Source organism: Coptis chinensis, chromosome 2, assembly GCF_015680905.1.
Source record: "Coptis chinensis isolate HL-2020 chromosome 2, ASM1568090v1, whole genome shotgun sequence".
In the NCBI taxonomy this organism is placed as follows: domain Eukaryota; kingdom Viridiplantae; phylum Streptophyta; class Magnoliopsida; order Ranunculales; family Ranunculaceae; genus Coptis; species Coptis chinensis.
In genome coordinates this window covers 30,750,817-30,768,704 of record NC_141457.1, presented here as the reverse complement: position 1 = coordinate 30,768,704, position 17,888 = coordinate 30,750,817, and the positions used below count along the sequence as shown (strand labels likewise).

The window sequence follows — 17,888 nt, the reverse complement described above, 5'->3', positions numbered from 1 at the left end:
TTTGCGTTTATGCTTCATACTATTCTTATAGTGTTTCCAAGACTCGGGGAGTTTCTCAATCAAACATCCAGCAACAAAGGCCTCAGGTAAATCAATACCCTCAGTTTTCAAATCATTAACTAGCACATGAAAATCATGGATTTGAGATGTTACATCTCTATCCTCTCTCATCTGGAACTTTAGAAAAGTCTTACAGCATATTTTTGAGTACCAGCATTCTCTATTATGTATTTTTTGTTCAAACTCTCCCATATATCATGTGTATTCTTATTTGAACAATAAATATAAAAAAATTCATTAGACAAGGTACTCAAAATAGCATGACAACATACCTTATTCCCATTGAGCCAAGTAGCTTGATTTCTTTCGAAATCATTAGAACCCTCCATGGATGTTGTATCAGTGAGATACTTTGCATAGTTGAGTACATCTAGGGTTGAGAACACCCTTTCCCTCCATCGCTTAAAGTGTGAACCGCTGAAGGATTCAATCTTTGACACATTGGGTAAGTTGCAAGCATTAAGTAGAGGTGCCACATCCCTCATATTCAAAGTAACCTCCATGACTCCTGAATTGGTTTCTTTGTTTAGCGTGTCTATTGGTGTAGACATATCGTTTCTTTCCTTAAGATTGTTGTATGCGAATAAAGAAAACAATAATGAAACGAAGACAGCAATAACAGAGAACAACCAAGGCGCGGATTAGGCTGTCCTTAAGGAAAGATGTCACCCCTTCCAGTGGTGTAGAAAGGCAACAATGGCGTCTTCCTCACAGGATACAATGGTTAAGCAGGCTGACTTGCACTCGAACAAGCTGCTCTCTAGAATGGCAATATAACTCTCTCTGGCGGTACAGCAAGAATAGAAAAAGAAAAGGAGGGTTTTGCGAGTTCTGTTTCTCTAGATGTGGAAGTATAATCTCTATGGACGCACAGTCTTGATTATATAGAGGCAAGGTCGGTTTCCAAAACAGATAAGGTAGGCAATTGGCCAAGCCACTACCCACTAGCTAAACACACAGTAAGCCCAAGCCCAAGCCTAACCCAACCCGACTCGACTCGGTGAGGTGCAGGCGAGTGTGGCTTTGGGTGAATCGTCCCTCCTAACACAAAAGCCTTTGTATCCTAAGAGCACGCCCTTATGGTAGAGGAAGTCCTCATATACTTGTTTAGCTAGTGGTGGATAACCAATGTGGGACTATCTTCTATACATTAAAGTTGAGAGAACACTCCTTGTTCATCTCCTCCACTTTACAAACACACTTAGTACTTTGAAATACAAGAGATTCCTTAAGATTGTTAGAATAGTTGTATAAAAATAGGAACTAGAGTAGAACATAAGGAACAGTAGACGAATAGTGAACAACCAAAACGCAGAATAGGATGTCCTTAAGGAAAGATTTAAGCCCCTTTCGATTAGTGCGGATAGGCAACAAGCGATGGCGTCTTCCTCACGGGATACAATGGTTTAGCAGGCTGACTTGCACTCGAACATGTTACTCTCTAGAACGGCAGTATAACTCTCTCTGGCGGCTAACAGTAAGAAGAGAATAAGCAGGCCAGCAACAGTAGCTTGGGTTTAGAAGTGTGAGATGTGTTTCTGTCTTGAATACCTCTTATGGACGCAAAGTCCTTGTTTATATAGAGGTAAGTTCGTCTATTTCCAAAACAAATAAAGACTCCTATTTGTAATAGACACTCGGTTTCCAAATCAGAGAATGACTCCTGCTGGGAATAGTAATTTGAAATACTAATCATCAAGAAATTCCAACACAACTATGATCTAATAACACATTAAGTAAAGAAGCAGACTGCATACACAACTTGCTGAAATTCAAGACACCTTTGGAACCAGATTACTGCTTGCTAAACTGGGAATTGAACGTTTAAACAAGTTTGCTACTCTCAGAACTTGTTCATGGCCAACCTACTAGCAACTCCTAAGAAAGAATAAAAAACCCCAAAAGGAGCTTAACATATTGAAGCACTAGCTAATGCCCTATAAGAACTAGTGGTCATTATAAAGGTGCATTTTGTGTTTGACCTAATCAACCTATGAGAATAGGGGATATATTAGATTGGTGATGATATGACTGAATTCGAATAATCGAACTGCCTACGTATCTAGTTCTCCAGTGAACTGGAATCAAGTCAGACATAATTCATGTTGTGTGATTGAGTTGGAGATGGAGAGAATGTGAGCATAGAGCTCTCCCCCTTCCTTTGTTAGTTCCCTCGCCATTTATAGCCTGTGACCCTTGGTCAATGTGGCTCTTGAATAAGCTTAAATGGAGGATAAATTAGTACATAGTTGCTGTTATAGAATTACTGTAACGATTGTCTTTCCTTCATTGAGCGTTACAAGACCTGGCATAAGCGGCCTGACATGATGTCTTGACGTGAGCAACCTGGCAGGTCGGTCTTGATATGAGCAACCTGGCAGGTCTTGGCTGAGCAACCTGAAAGGTCTTGACGTGAGCGACCTGGCAGGTCTTGGTATGCGTGACCTGGCAGATCTTGATATAGTTATGTGATAAATTGTGTTGGACACATATATAAGATACATAACCTATATATATTATACAAGCATCCAGCATAATTCATCACATAACTATATCAAGACCTGCCAGGTCACGCATACCAAGACCTGCCAGGTTACAAGTGATGTTCATGGAAATGAGTAAAATTTAACCATCCTTCAATATGTTGTTACTGAATTGCATATCCCCCAAACCATCTTATATTGCTCCAACTAAATATATGGAACGAAGGTTCAACCTACCAGACAACCGCACTTTTTTTTAGATAAATTGGCATCTTATTCATATGAGAAGAAAGTAAGAAAAAAGTGAGTAAGAGACTCACCAATACAAGGAAGTGTTGAACAAAAAAGAAACATATAAGTGAAAAATCCTAACTAAGTTACACCTGAAATAACAGATCCCCACTCTAACATTAAGTTCCCAAAACAATAGTCCCTTTTCTCCGAAAACATCGATGTCCAAAGCCACAAGTTCGCTTTAATGTTACGAATTGTGGTTTCAATAGATGTTGGCTTGTTGTTAAAGATGGCATCGTTCTTTGTTTTCCAGATAGACCACCACGTGGCATAAGGAACTAAAGGCCAAATGCATTTCCCATAGGCCAAAGTATTTGGCTCGGCGACACCCAGCTATGAAGGCAAGAGACTACTGAATGAGGGCAGATAGCCTAGTTGATATCAATGCCCACCGGTTGTAGAATTTTTTGCCACACACATTTATTGAAACTGCAATATAACATAAGGTGATCTGCAGTTTCATCAACTTGAGTGCACAGCAGACACTCTGCCTCCACATCATTACCCATTGTGCGCAGTTGATCCGTTGTCAGATTAGTATTTTTCCTTGTAGTAAACACCAAAGGAAGAACTGCACTTTAGGAGGTACACCACTGCGCCACGGCATCGATATAAGCTTCGGAGTTATAGGTTTGCGCCATGGCATCGATATAAGCTTTGGAGTTATAGGTTGGGGTGGGTAAGGAATGCTACTAGCCAAAAGACTGTAATAGGATCGAGAACTGAAATTACTATTGTTAGACTGCTTCCATAAACCATTTTTCCTCTTCCACCAAAGGGGTTAGCCCTGCAAGATCATCCAATGTGCAAATGACGCCGTCTATGTGCCACTCCCTTACACCGTGGCTCAATTTGAAATTCTAAGTCAACCCATTGTTCTCCAAAACCATATGATCTTTTACCAGCTCATCTTTGTCACTCGCCTATCGAAAAAGCTCTTCAAAATCCTCTTGGAAAGGTATATCCGTGCACCAAGCACCCTTCCATAATTTTGCTTTGTCACTTTGCCCCACCTGGTATGTGACATTACCTTTAGTAGCGAGAATATCACGCCACAAACTGCAACCATAGGAACTAGAAACATCAAGTGGCCAGCCCCCCACCTCTGGCTCACCAAATTTGTCCTGAATGATCTCCTTCCATAAGTCTGGTTCTCCTCTGCCGTATCTCCACACCCATTTACCCAATAGGGACATGTTGGTCAAGTGTATATTTCTGATGAAACACCCCCCCCCCCCCCCACCCCCCTCCTTAGGCTTACAAATATTCTCCCATGCCACCAGATGATACTTTCTACTCTCTGCCGAAGAACCCCATAGAAAATCTCTCATGATTCTCTCTAATTTCTTAGCTGCGCTCATCGGAATGGTACAGAGTGAGAGTTGATTGATAAGGATGGCAACAAGTGTGTTTTTGATGAGTGTTAGTCGACCTCCCTTAGACAACATCTTTCTTCTCTAACCACTAAGCCTCTTGGCGCATTTTTCTAGTATTGGATCCCATTTTATTTTATTTTTTTTTTTTTTTTGCTTGGTAAGTCAAATATATTAAAACTTTAGTATTGGATCCCATACTTACAAGGAAGTTGGCACTTTGCACACCCCATAACATTGGCAAGTAGCTCCAAATTCTGCACCTCCACTCTAATAATAGAGGTTTTTGCTAGATTGGTTTTTAAGCCAGAAATAACCTCAACCCAAAGAAGACCATCTTTAAGAACCAAGACTTAGCTACTGAAGCATCTAGAAAAAAGATAGTGTCATCTGCAAATTGTAACATGGGGACGATGGAACTAGTGTTACCAACAGAAAAGCTAGCTAGCCACCCTCTTTGCACCGCCTTTTGAATCATTTTTTGAAGGGCTTCCATCACTATATCAAACAAAAAAAGAGAGAGAGAGGATCACCCTTAAGTAAGCCTCTATTGCTCTTGAAATTACCCGTGGGAGCCCCATCGATCATCACAGAGAAAGATGTTGTTAATACACATGTCATAATCCACTCATTCCACTTATCCCCAAATCCAAATTTGCATAACATATATCTAAGAAAGCTCCAGTTCACATAATCGAAAGCTTTCATGATATCAACCTTGCATATGATACCCAGTGTATTCTGAGTTTCTGACGAAGTCTCGAGTCAATACACTCGTTGGCTATCAATACCCCTTGCTGCCCCTCGATGAAAGCACCTTGATATCTAGAGATTATATTTGTCAAGACTACCTTCAAGCGAACAGCCAAGACCTTGGAGATGATTTTATAAATGCCTCCAATTAAACTAATAAGTCTGAAATTTGACATATCCCTTGCCTCCTCATGCTTCGGAATAGGGGTGACAATTTGGCCCTCAGGCCCTCAACCCACCCCGACCCGGCCCTCAAAATTGCATGTTCAAGCCCTCAAAAGTTGTCCCTCACAAATTTGAAGGGCAGGTCAGCCCGGCCCTCATGCTTATAAAGGGCGGGCTAGGACCTAGGTTCTTAAGCATGAGCCTAGCCCTCATTAAGCCCTCACCAGCTCTCACTTGACCCTCATACGTTTTCTTGTTATTTTACATTACATTTATGTATTGTACTTTAATTATCTAACTTGTATAAAAAAAATCACTAAATTAGTTTTCAATTAATTGAAGGATAGGTATATAAGTCATACATAAAAGCAAATCCAACCTAACATAGTTAAGTATGAAAAATATAGATGTTTTAAGAATATCATCTCTTCCACCATCTCTATCTCTCTTTTTCTAAAGGCATAAAAATTAATTTTGTATACTTAGTTAAAATTGATATACATAATCAAATTATGATATAAATAAATAAAAAATCACCAAAAAAATTAAGTAAACTAGTAAAGTATAATTTGACCGTGCCCGACCAGACCCTCAAAAATGAGGGTCGAGGGGGCTGGTTAAGGGCTTGAGTTTTCATGTCATGACCCAGCCCTCAATCATGAGGGCTTTTATGCTGGGCAGTTTAAACGCCTATTAATCGCCGCTTAATCGGTGCATAAGCGCATAGCCACTTGACCGATCCGATGAAGAAAAAATTTAAAGGCCTGAGCAGGTGCCACAAATCGGGTGATTTCCGCTTAATTGGCCAAATTTTGAGAAATCGGTATAAAAAAAGCGCCGCTTAATAGGTATGCATGTTTTGTTTGTTTGTTTTTTTTTAATTTAAGTCCACAAAAAAGCCCAAAAAAAAAAAAACCCCCCCACGAATCCATATATTGAAAACATTTCGCTTCATTGAGGAAAAACAATCAAAACCGTAAAATGTGAAAAATCCACTAAAGAAAACTCATAGACCAGCTAGCACTCCACCACTCAGGCTTGTAGTTTTTTTTACTTTATTTTGTTTTAGATTGTTATATCACTTATATGTGACATGTATTATAGGTTAACTAAGGCGATCAATTCCGATTAATCCCCGATTAATTCCGATTAATAGGATTAATCGCTATAAGTTCTTGGAGTGACTTGCTCCAGATTAGCGCTTAAACTGCACAACTAGCCCAGCCCTTTTAATACCCCTACTTCGGAATAAGAATGATGTACGTGGAATTATTACGTCAGTCAATAAAAGCTGAATCTTGGAACATTTTCAGAACAACCATTGCATCATCCTTGAGAAAATGCCAGCATTTGTGGTAAAATTTCATATTGAAAGTCGTCCAGTCCCAAAGACTTGTCTCCTTTGAATCCCTTCACCACGTCCTCTACTTCTTCAATGCTAAAATCCCTCTCTAGCCACTATTTACTTTCTTCTGAAATTGTCTCAAAATCTAGGCCCTCTAAAGTCGGACGAAAGTCTTCCTTCTCTGTATGAAGAGAAGTATAATACCCCACTATGTGGTTTTTAATTTCAGCTTTATCTAACAACATTCTACTGCCCACCTAGATTTTAGAGATGTCCTTAATCCTATTATTAATGTTGGCCACTGTATGAAAGTACTTAGTGCATCCGTCACCATCTTTGGCCCACATCGTTTTTTATTTCACCCTCTATGAAACCTTCTCCCTCTTCAAAAGAGTTTGGAGCTTTGCATTGGCCTCAATTTTAGTTATGTATGTATTCCTCCCGGTTAAGACCCCTTTCCTCTTCTAACTTATCAAGATCATCAATGATGATGACTTGTGTATCAATAAGAGCGTCCACATGCCCGAACACCTCTTTGTTCCAAACAATAAGTTTATGTTTGAGTGTTTTTAATTTTCTCCACCAAATAATACTCAGAGACCCACTGAACACAAAAGAATTCCACCATTCTTCCATCTTCCCCAAAATATCTTTGTCCTCAAACCACATCAATTCAAATTTAAACGGCCTTGGGCTTGATTCTTTGACAGCGCAGTCCAATAACATAGCTTTATGGTATGAGGAATATCTCGGGAGTGCAATTTTTTTAGCATTTCAAAAGTGGCCTTCCCATTCTGGAGAAGCCAGAAAATGATCCAACCTGCTCAAAGTGGTTCGCACCTGATTCTTAGACCAGGTGAACATCGGACCTTGTAGTGGGAAACCAATTAACTGATTGCAGTCTATAAATTCCCCAAAAACTGCCATACTCTTGCTGCGTCTACTGCCTGCATATCTTTCAGGCCCTTCTCTGATAACATTTAAATCTCCACCGATGCACCAAGGGTACTCACACCAAGCACGTATATCATCTAATTCAAGCCATAAATCCTCCCTCAGACCTTTACTATTCTGATTAGGACCATACACACCAGTAGCCATCCACTTGGACAACCACACTTAATACAAATTAAGAGCTATAGAGTCCAAAAGTCCCACTTAATACAAGTTAAGAGCTATAGAGTCCAAAAGTCAACAAATCACTGCCTCTAACCACTCTACTCATACTTAAGTCAAATGTCCAAGGTTTAGCTAACGATAGTTTTCGGAAAATTGAGTTATAATTCCCAACAAGATTACAAGCATGTCCTCATTGTTCCATGAACTACTTACAAATATAGGTCGACAAATTCCGAAAACAATATCCATGTGTCATGGAACGAAGCCAACAATTATCTGCTTGCATATGATTATATTTGCATAAAAAGCAGGTTAAGAAAAATACTCAACCGACATCAGTGTCATACACTATGTCAAACAACATAATGCATTATTATATTCAAAGTTGGAACATGGATACATAATTGGTGTCAATAATTCAAGAAATGATATGATCCTAACAAAGACATAGAAAATGACATTTTCGAAAGGTCAAGATATATTTGAGCCACATCAAACTGACCTTACACAACCTGTTATACTTGAGTTTAAGAGTTTAAGTGGCCAACAAGCCAAGTGATTGCCAAAGTTAAAGGGCTTGCAAACTTGAGAAGTTCCATGTTTTTTGAGTGGGTGAAGATGTGAAATTAATATAGGGTTAACTAGTATTACCCCCCACCTCTCACTAGATGGGAAAATTAGGGCCTCCCCCCCAAGTACACACAAAATAAAAAGTCAACTTGGGTTGACCGTGTTTTTTTTGTGTGTATTTAGGGGGGGGGCCCTAATTTCCCATCTAGTAGGGGGGGAATTCTAATTGGCTCATCTAGTGGGGGGATAATACTCGTTAACCCATTAATATATCAAGATTCAATTATGTACTTACAACTGAGACACAGGGAAGTGAGGCACTGGACCATCTACTGCTTCCATCACAAGGCAATCATTAAATGAACCTGTCAAAAGTGTCGCATACTTAAAAACCGGACGAGTAATCAATTGATCACCTGCATAACCATGTTCAGCTATGCAGTTAAATCGCTACTCGGTCGCTACTCGTTTGAAGAGCGAGTAAGTGTAATTGGTCGGGGATTAAGCAGGATTAATCGGACGATTTTTCATAACACTATATTTTTTTACAAATAATTATTAAATATATTTAATTTTGAAATACCAACATAATGAAACCAATTAAGAACCCAATCAATCAATAAACAATTAAAACACTCAATCAACTAAAATAAATATAATTAAAGTGTAGAACTTTACAGAATCGAAGGTTGGTCGAATCGGCGAAATGTCGAGTTCAATGTTGAACTTTGAAATAGTTGAAATAGTGAACACAATTACTCGGCTAATTAGCTAATCGGCCGAGTACTCGGGGAGTTTTTGAGCCCGATTGTGATCGGGGATTAAACTGTTAGTCGGGTCGGCTAAGCAGCAAGTAGCGAGTACTCGGCGAGTACTCAACTATTTAATAGCCCAGATGTTCAATTGATGAGGTTTCATAAAAATGGGACTCTTTCATTTCATTACAAATGAGATGCTTTCATTTCATAAAAAATGGGAAGCTTTCATTTCATCATTTGATGTATCAAGAAATTAATACTCTATGCCACATTACCACGTGTGTATATTGACATCTGATATTGCATTTGAATGTCAAAATTTCTAATGTCAAAATTTCTAAGCATAGAGTATCATGAGCATGTACTAAGGTCCTGCTTTTAATATGTCGTCATGTGAAAATCAGAACTTCCAAGTAATTCATAATAAATTGAAACAAAAGTCTAAGAAATATCACCTTAGCGGAGGAAAAATGTGATCTAAAGTTCTATACTTTGTGACGTTCAAAAGACCTTTTTCGGTAAACTACAACAGTGTTAAGACTCATATAGTAATACCAATGCACTTTCAAACCTGACTGCCTAAAATGAGTTATTACATTTCAGTTACATTGTCCTAAATCCATGGATGATATCATAATCTAATCCTCACGACATACTAAATCCATCAGTTACAATGTTACCTTGCAGTAGACATTTTGTGTTGAAGTGAAAGGCAAGCGAGTATTATGATCGTTGGTTCCTCAAGCAAGATATTATTGGGATTTTAAGCAAATGAAATGTCAACATCATTGTAAAGACATGTTCACCAATTGGCTTCCAGACTATATTGGTCATTCATCAGTGGTTTTATTCATTGCACTTTTCAAAGAAAGTGTTACTGAAAGTTTAACTTCCTCAACATGCAAATAATGTGAAAACAACTTACGAACAAAATGATGATGAAGCAGATATCAAAATCTAGTTTTTTACAGACGGGTGATTACGCCACATGGGAATTATACAACATAGGATTCTTCCTTCCATTATTATTTTTAATAACTTTGTACAATTCACACAAGCCTTTTCCTTTCCTAATATTCCAAAAATTGTTATCTTCCCCTGGGTCCTTTATACTAGAGGAATATGTCTATTTATGAATTTTCACAACAACTGACAATTAGTGTATGTTATCTTCCTCATTTCTGTGTGCAAGCCTAGTTTCTTTAATTTCAGCCAAAATGGATGGTCTTCCTTGCTTGCCATTCTATGCATGAGATTCTTCCTTTATAAGCTCTTATCTCTCAAATCACATTAACCTAGTCAACCCACTGATTCGAAAAGGTACTGATGTTTTAAAGTGAGATGAGCATTTGAATAGGGATTTAAGTACTAAGGCATACACCCTTGTTGACCTAGTTAATGCTTAAGCCTCAACACAAGCTTACAAGTTGAGGTTTACCTTCTGATTCCAAGTGAGACTTGAACCCTGCTACCTTCACCATAGTGTGCAATATACTAAAGTAATGACTTTTTTATTGATCTACTATAAAATACCCTCAGGGTTTTACTTAGTATCAGAACAAAGAAAAAAAAAATGTATAGTCAGAACTTGCATTTGGTTCTTCTGAGGTGGTGCCAGACACTTGGTATTTGACACCAACTTATGAAATGTTAACTCTTCCTTTAGTCTAAATCTATAAAACCGTGTTCATAAGTTTTGAACCTTTTTTCAGAATACTCTATGGCAGGTAGAACGATTAACTTCTATAGTTCTATATGATTTGATAAATTGGAATATTCCTCCTTATGCCTTCAGCTCTTCACGCATAAATATGACAGTGTTGACCAGTGTTGCATGAGTACGAGACCTTTGAAGCTGATTCGTGTTTTCACGGATTCAGACTTAGATTGGAAATAGATTCAGAGCAAATTCGTGACAGTACAGGCCTGTGTTGGATGGGTACAAGAAATTTGGCACCAAGTCCCTAGTCGATCTGTGTCGACTCTGACTGAAGTAGAAAATCCAGAAAACTAGCTTGGTAGCTTGGGTTCTCATTAAAGACAAATGACTTTACGTCTTTTTATGTTAAAGTTCCTATTTTCAGATGACTAGGGAATATATCAAGATCCACATGAAGCAGGTCTCATATATCAATTGTGTACTCAAAGTTATTTACAAATAAAAGACACCCGTCCTCAATCTTTTGAAAACAACATGGATGTCTGATATTTTACGTTTTATCATTTATACTTACTCTAAATTTTAACGAGGTAAAATGTTGAGCCTAAACTAGTGCTATCAAATGGGCTGGGCCGGGCTGGCCCGGCCCTCAAACAATGAAGCCCTCATGCTTTGAGGGCTGGGCTAGCCCTACCCTCATTTACTTCAAGGGCCAGGTCGGGTCGGGCCAATGCTTAAATCTCGAAGCCTTTACCCGCCCCTCAACCCTCTCGAGAGGGCTTGGAGGGCCGGGCTTGAGGGCCAAACGTGAGGGGGCGGATCTTATGTTATACATTTGATTTTACAAAATAAATTTAGAAACATTAGTTAAAAATGATAAAATCGAATGCACTTCACAATTAAACCTTCAAACTACTAAAAAAACTTATTAAAGTTGTATTAGTCAATTAAGATCAATTAAATTCATTTCATAAAATATTATAATGAAATTATAAGGTTGGCAAACTTAATAGATAAACATTTTTTTAAGTGATTTTTAGCATATTAATGTTAAAATGAAATATATTGTAAATTTTTTTATTAAAATATATGTAATAAATGTTGAGGGCCTAATGAGGGCCGGGCTTAAGAGAGGGCTTAAGTTTCGAAGTCTAGGCCCTTACCCTCCCCTCAAAGGCTTGAGGGCCGGGTCGGCCCAGCCCACGAATGTGTGAGAGCCTCATTTTGAAGGCTTTTTCGGCCCATGGGCCAGGTCGGGGCGGGCGGGCTAAGGGTTTGAGGGCCATTTTGACACCCCTAGCCTAAACATCATAATTGTTATTCTATGAATAAAGGACACCTGTCCATTTATGTTTTGAGAAGTTCAATATTGTCTAGCAGAGTGGCAGAGCATCATGATTGGTGTTTTTTGAGTCTCTACATTTTGAAAATGAAATACTTGTCCATAATCAAAATGTTACAATTCATTATAATTAATCTATTAAAATAATTTCGATTAGCCGAACCCTATATATGGGATTTGCAGTGTCAGAAACTTCGTACAGTGTCATAGTCTGATACACACACCCATAATCATGTACCAGCTCACTAAGGTCAACCAATAAGAACAGAAACGGAATTTAAAAAGAGCTGAGGCTTACTCCTAATATCTCCCACATCATTTAGGGAAATCGGTTAGCATTAGTGAAAATGAGTAACATCTTGACTAATCTATTAGTTTTTGCAAAGATTACTATAGTTCACAGTCCAAGCACAGAAAATGGTAAAAGTAGCATCAACTCTATTTTAACATGTGGTAGCCAGAAAGCTGCAGTAACAGTATTCTACCTTAACTTTCTAGAGAGCCATACTACTGTAGATCAATGTTTTAATCAGTGAATATTTTAGATCAACATCTCTCTAATTAGACCAAGCAAAAGAACTAAAAGACAGAGTTCGTGGAAGCTGCTTTTTTTTTTACCTTTTTTTTGTGGTAATATAAATATTAACTGTGAAGGAACTTTTTTTTGTTTGTGTGTGCCTTCTCTCTCTGGGGGGTGTGAGAGAGAAGGAGGTGTGAGAAGGTTTGAGGAAGGAGCTAGGGTGGTGGTGATAAAAGAGTTGTTAAAACGCGCCTTTTTTTCTGTTTCTGCAGTTAGCTATTTTGGGTAAATTGGAAAGTTTAGATAAAGTGGACTCAGTAGTTAGTTATTACGACAAATCTTTCTAGGTCTGCTTATTCATGTAGAAAGTTTTTGAAAATGATTTATTGACACAATTTTTGTTTTTGTTCGACTTTAATTGAAAAATGATAAACAACACCATCTCTAGTTAAAACTGGAGTTGTAACTTACTTGTGTCGTTTTCAGATTGTATAGAGAAACAGTGAATCTTAAGCTCTGAACTATGGGCTTCTAATAGAACAATAGTTACAGACTTACAGTATAACTTTCTTAATAATAGAACATTCCTTTTAATATCAACCTCGACACACCTGGTTCCATTCTTTTTTAGTTTTTCATAAGTCTTCTCACACAAAATTAGAACTGAAAGGCAGACAACAATAACAGAGAAAAACAAATAAATCATGCAGATCTCAATGTACGATATAGCAAATAGTTGAGAAACCACAGGTATATATTACTATACGTATATAGTAAACTCCTAAGTATCATGATAATAGTAATCTATGAAGCACGGACACTGATACGCGACACAGATACGACACGACACGACACGGACACGCAGACACGGCATAATTCAAAAAAGTAGAACACGGATACGTCATGGACACGTTATATATATATATATATAATTGAAATTTAACATTCTCCACCACATTTTAATCAAAATATGAACACTAGTTTGAACATGTCTAACTCTAAAAGATTAAACAACAACATACATGTCCAATAATGTAAGCTAATGCCAACGAAAGAAATAACAATTATAGAAGATTTGTAACAAATATATATAAAAAGGACTTGGCAATCATCAAGTGCAGTCATGCATTGTGCCTCAGTTTTTTTATTTCAAAAGTGAAATAAAACCCTTACCAAGTCGTGTCTTCTTTTAAGTATTTTAATCACTTTTAAAAAAATAAGAATAAAATGTAGAAGTGCCCCTCGTGTGTCCACGGAGTGTCGGAAATTCTAAAAATTAATTAATAAATCCGACACTCCAAATCGAGTATCGGACACGTGTCGGAGGCGTGTCGGAGGCCGATACGTGTCCGACACGGATACGTTGCCCTAGAGGAGTGTCCATGCTTCATAGATAGTAATCACCAGCACGTAATGGCTGACTTTCTCATAACCAGAGATAAAATCAATGATACAGAAACCATGACATAACTAAGAATATGGAACTGACCTCAGAAACGTGAAGTATCAACTTTGGCAATCATCCCATTTTAGATGACATCATGAATTTCATTTTCTTCTCAGCTGGCTTCAGAATTTGAAAAGAGCACATTAAGCTTTCATCGCCCCAGCATTATCAAATTCCCCACAGTAGTTGGGGGCTGAGAATATTGTAACAAGTTGTCTGTCAGCAAAAAATCATATCCATCCTCCACAACCTGCAATGGAATACAAGATTTTATGAAATTGCTCAATCATAAATAACAAGACAAAAAGGTAAGTCTGAACACTAACAACCTGATGTGCCCGACAGACAAGGTCCAAATCATGCTTCAGTAAGAACTCTGACACTTTATCAGCACCAAAAGTATACGAGATTCCTCTGTCATTCATTCCCCATCCCTTAACATCTCTACCAGGATCTGACAAGAGTAAGTCGCAAAGCAAACCAGTGTCCGGAACATCAGTTGGGCGAGTTAAGTTTCTAACTTGATCCATGTTTGTCAAATCTGGGGAAAGGACAACCATGCATGCATAAGATTTTGTCATCTATAAGAGCCACAACCGGGAGACAATTAAAGCAATCCGTGAAAGCTTTCCAAAGCCTCACATTAAACCGGCGTTTACACTCATCATAAAACCCATATATCCGATTAATAGAAGCACATTCATGATTTCCTCTAAAAAGGAAAAAGTTCTCAGGGTATTTGATTTTATATGCAAGCAAAAGGCATATAATTTCCAAACTCAGCTTGCCACAATCTACGTAATCCCCTAAGAACAAATAATTGGCTTGCCTCCATATTCAAAAAGCATTAGAAGATCACCATATTGCCCATGAATGTCACCTGCAACCACCAGTAAATGAAACAAGAGGGGGATAAGAAAACTGTCTTTCAAGCCACAGCCACTATTATCTGTATATATAATAAACAAACTAAAAAGGCTGTAATTTCTAAACTATAAAGAACAGTTCTGCTTAGACAGTACATAGATGTTTGAGAGAAGGCCAAAACTAATTAAGTCCGTATTGTCTTTTCTCTCTTCTTCTCCAGACTCTCTCTATTCTTCTCTTGTTCAATGGCTAAATATAATTTTACTGCAGTTAACAGGATTTCTCTAAAATCCTGAAGCTCCCCTGCAGCTTATTATGGGCTATCCTACAGTCTCATAAATTAAGAAACTCTTGCTCCCATGTTGATTAAAAGTCGATTTCATATTTTGACTATCCAAAAGAACGTGTCAATTTGGATAAAGCATACTATAGCAGAACCTGAGAACACATACTGAAACTTTCTAGGACTGTGTTATAAACTTATAATTGTTATAGACATTAGCATTGTAAGCTTCTAGCAGACTACATGTAAGTATGTAACTGACTTCAATATAAACCTCTGACACCAATATGGCCTGCTTGGGGATATAAATCTAAACCAATTGTTAGAAACCAACTCTTCCTAGGGCCAAGAGAAATGTTAGGTTTTGGGTAATCCAGAAATCCAATAATGAGAAACACACATGTTAGTCTCCTTGATGAGATGCCACACAAACCGATCCCCAGGCCTATCTTCACTTGTCAAACGCTAGCCAATCAAAAATTATGACACCATTCATTTGCTTCTCCCACCCTTGTCTGAGTATATCAATAACAAGACAAGTATCAACTCTCCAAAAATTCCCTATGTCCTAAGAACTCAACTGAACACATCACTCAGTCAGACACTCCAACTCCAATAACCCAAAATAAAATTAAACCTCACCAGTCAACCACCATATCACTAGAACTCACTAAGCAAGATATTAGCCTATCCATCAAACTAGCCAAAATTTTCTTCAGAAATTGTTTATTCCATTTTAAATAACTACATTATTTAACTAAAACAAAATTATCTCAAAACACAGCTGCAAAATTAAAGATTCGAACTTTAACTGGGGCTCGAACCCTGCCAGCATCAAAGAGTTACTGATCTCATTTAAAACAGGCTTACCAATCAAAAAAAAAACTAACATATTATTCATACTTTAATCGAAAACAGTATAAAAATTTAAGAAAAAGAAACTGGCCACAGATCTTGATGGGAGCTTCAAGTTCTAATAAATTGGGCTGTTGAAGAAAAATATCACGAGAAGAAAAGATGAAAATATGTTCAGCTTGAATGAAAATCTCACCATTTCGTGTCGCGGGATTGTGGCTCTAGAAGTTCTGCTTGAGAACCGAGAGTCTTAAATGTGTGAACTGATGATATTAGTAAGGATGATTTAGGGGATAGATATCAGTATCAACCCTCACAATATGGATAATTTTGGCTAACTAACAATGGCCAAATTATTTGAATACTACTATGCTATAGACAACGGATTGGGCCTGGTTGCATATTTAACACCTCTTTGCTCCAATTTTTCACCTGAAAGGCCATTGCATTAAAAATCTTAAAAGATACTTCTGAACAACTAAAGCGATACAGTATCAGTCAATTCCAAGTATGTGTGTGATGAGATCTATGTTACCTGCTTTGGAAGAAGCCGTGCTCCCAGTGTGATTGTCAACTGTAGAAACTTTGATGTTCAATCTTTCCGATTCAACATTATGCTTTATCGTGTTTCTTCCAAATTTAAAGAGCTGTTTAATCCCTTTTGAGGATACCTTTAAAAGAGACTTCACAAAGCATCCCAGAGTTTTCTTTGAAATATTCAAGTGAGTAAGACCAGATGGATGTGTCTCAGAGGCACCAGCCCATTTTTGAGCAAGTTGGGAGTACTCTACTGTCCCCTACAAGCCTTTAACCTAAATCATACTCATGATTTGGTTCTTCAACTAGCCCATTAGCATATCGAAAGGAATGAGATGATATCATCAGTGAGTACTAACTTCCTCCTATTAACATCAATCGTTTCTTTACTTACAAGCTTTCTATTAAACTATACATGGATAACACTCGAGCATCTATTATGTCCCAACACATACCCTTCAAAGATATTATAATCCTAGCCTGCCTAATAACCCTCTATGAAACTACCAGCACAAACATAAACAGCTAAACTGATAGTGTATGACCCATCTAAAGCCACAAAAGAACACCAAATTCATTAATCCCAAGAAAGAATCTAGAAATCCATACAATCAATATTCTAATATAAAGATCAAAACTTTACAGGCTTCATTTCAGTCCACCTAAAAAAAACCCAAACATTCACTTTCCGGAGACAAAGGTCAATCATCTGACCAAAAACAAAATTGAAACGACAATATTAAGCATTTAAGCCTATTAGCCTAAAATGCTGATCTATGCTTTGGCATGCCATATGCATCATTGCATCTGCCACCAAAAAGGGTGTGCGTAGCCAGAACAGACAACACACTATACATAAAGAAATAACATATTTTATACTAAAAAGAAATTAAAAATTGTTAGTAAAACTAAATTTCAAGCATAAGATCAACTCTGCGGGATACATACTCACGTAGATCAAGTTAATAACATGTTAACAGGGCACCAGAATACAAGCATTGACGAACAATGACAAAGGCCATATAGATAAATAAGAAAAAAGCTCGGATGCCAATGCTTGAAAAACAAACAATAACTTGTGCAAGTACAAAGGACACTATACGACAAGACAAAGGAAAGATAGACCACAAATGACATAATCAGGTAACTGTAAAAACTCCACGGAGCTTTTAAACAATTTTTAGACCATTCTAACATCACATAGTTCTAAATTGAAGCATGAAATCTAATTTTTCTTCCTTTCGATGAAAAAATCATATGAAAGTACTTCTTGAAACATTTACATCGATGAAAGCAAACAGTTCCCTATGCCTGTAGTACAACTCGGAATGGGCAGCTACAGAGGACCAGTGTAAGCACTACGTTGAACTCTTTGTTGGGATGTGGAACCGTCGAGCGAATGAAGCTCTGGTATCTCACCAGCAAGCTTGAACGACATGTGGACATCGTGTGGGAAG

At 37.7% G+C, this 17,888-nt stretch overlaps 1 pseudogene across 1 annotated transcript; it reads right to left on the bottom strand.

The window, feature by feature from the left end:
* Positions 1-13,826: 13,826 nt before the first annotated feature.
* LOC147515746 (serine/threonine-protein phosphatase PP1 isozyme 3-like) lies at positions 13,827-17,877 on the bottom strand (annotated as a pseudogene). The gene is made up of 4 exons (XR_015212985.1): positions 17,851-17,877; positions 16,430-16,691; positions 14,219-14,769; positions 13,827-14,139 (listed from the first exon to the last, which is right to left on the bottom strand). The product of XR_015212985.1 is annotated as a serine/threonine-protein phosphatase PP1 isozyme 3-like (transcript).
* Between the last annotated feature and the right edge of the window lie 11 nt (positions 17,878-17,888).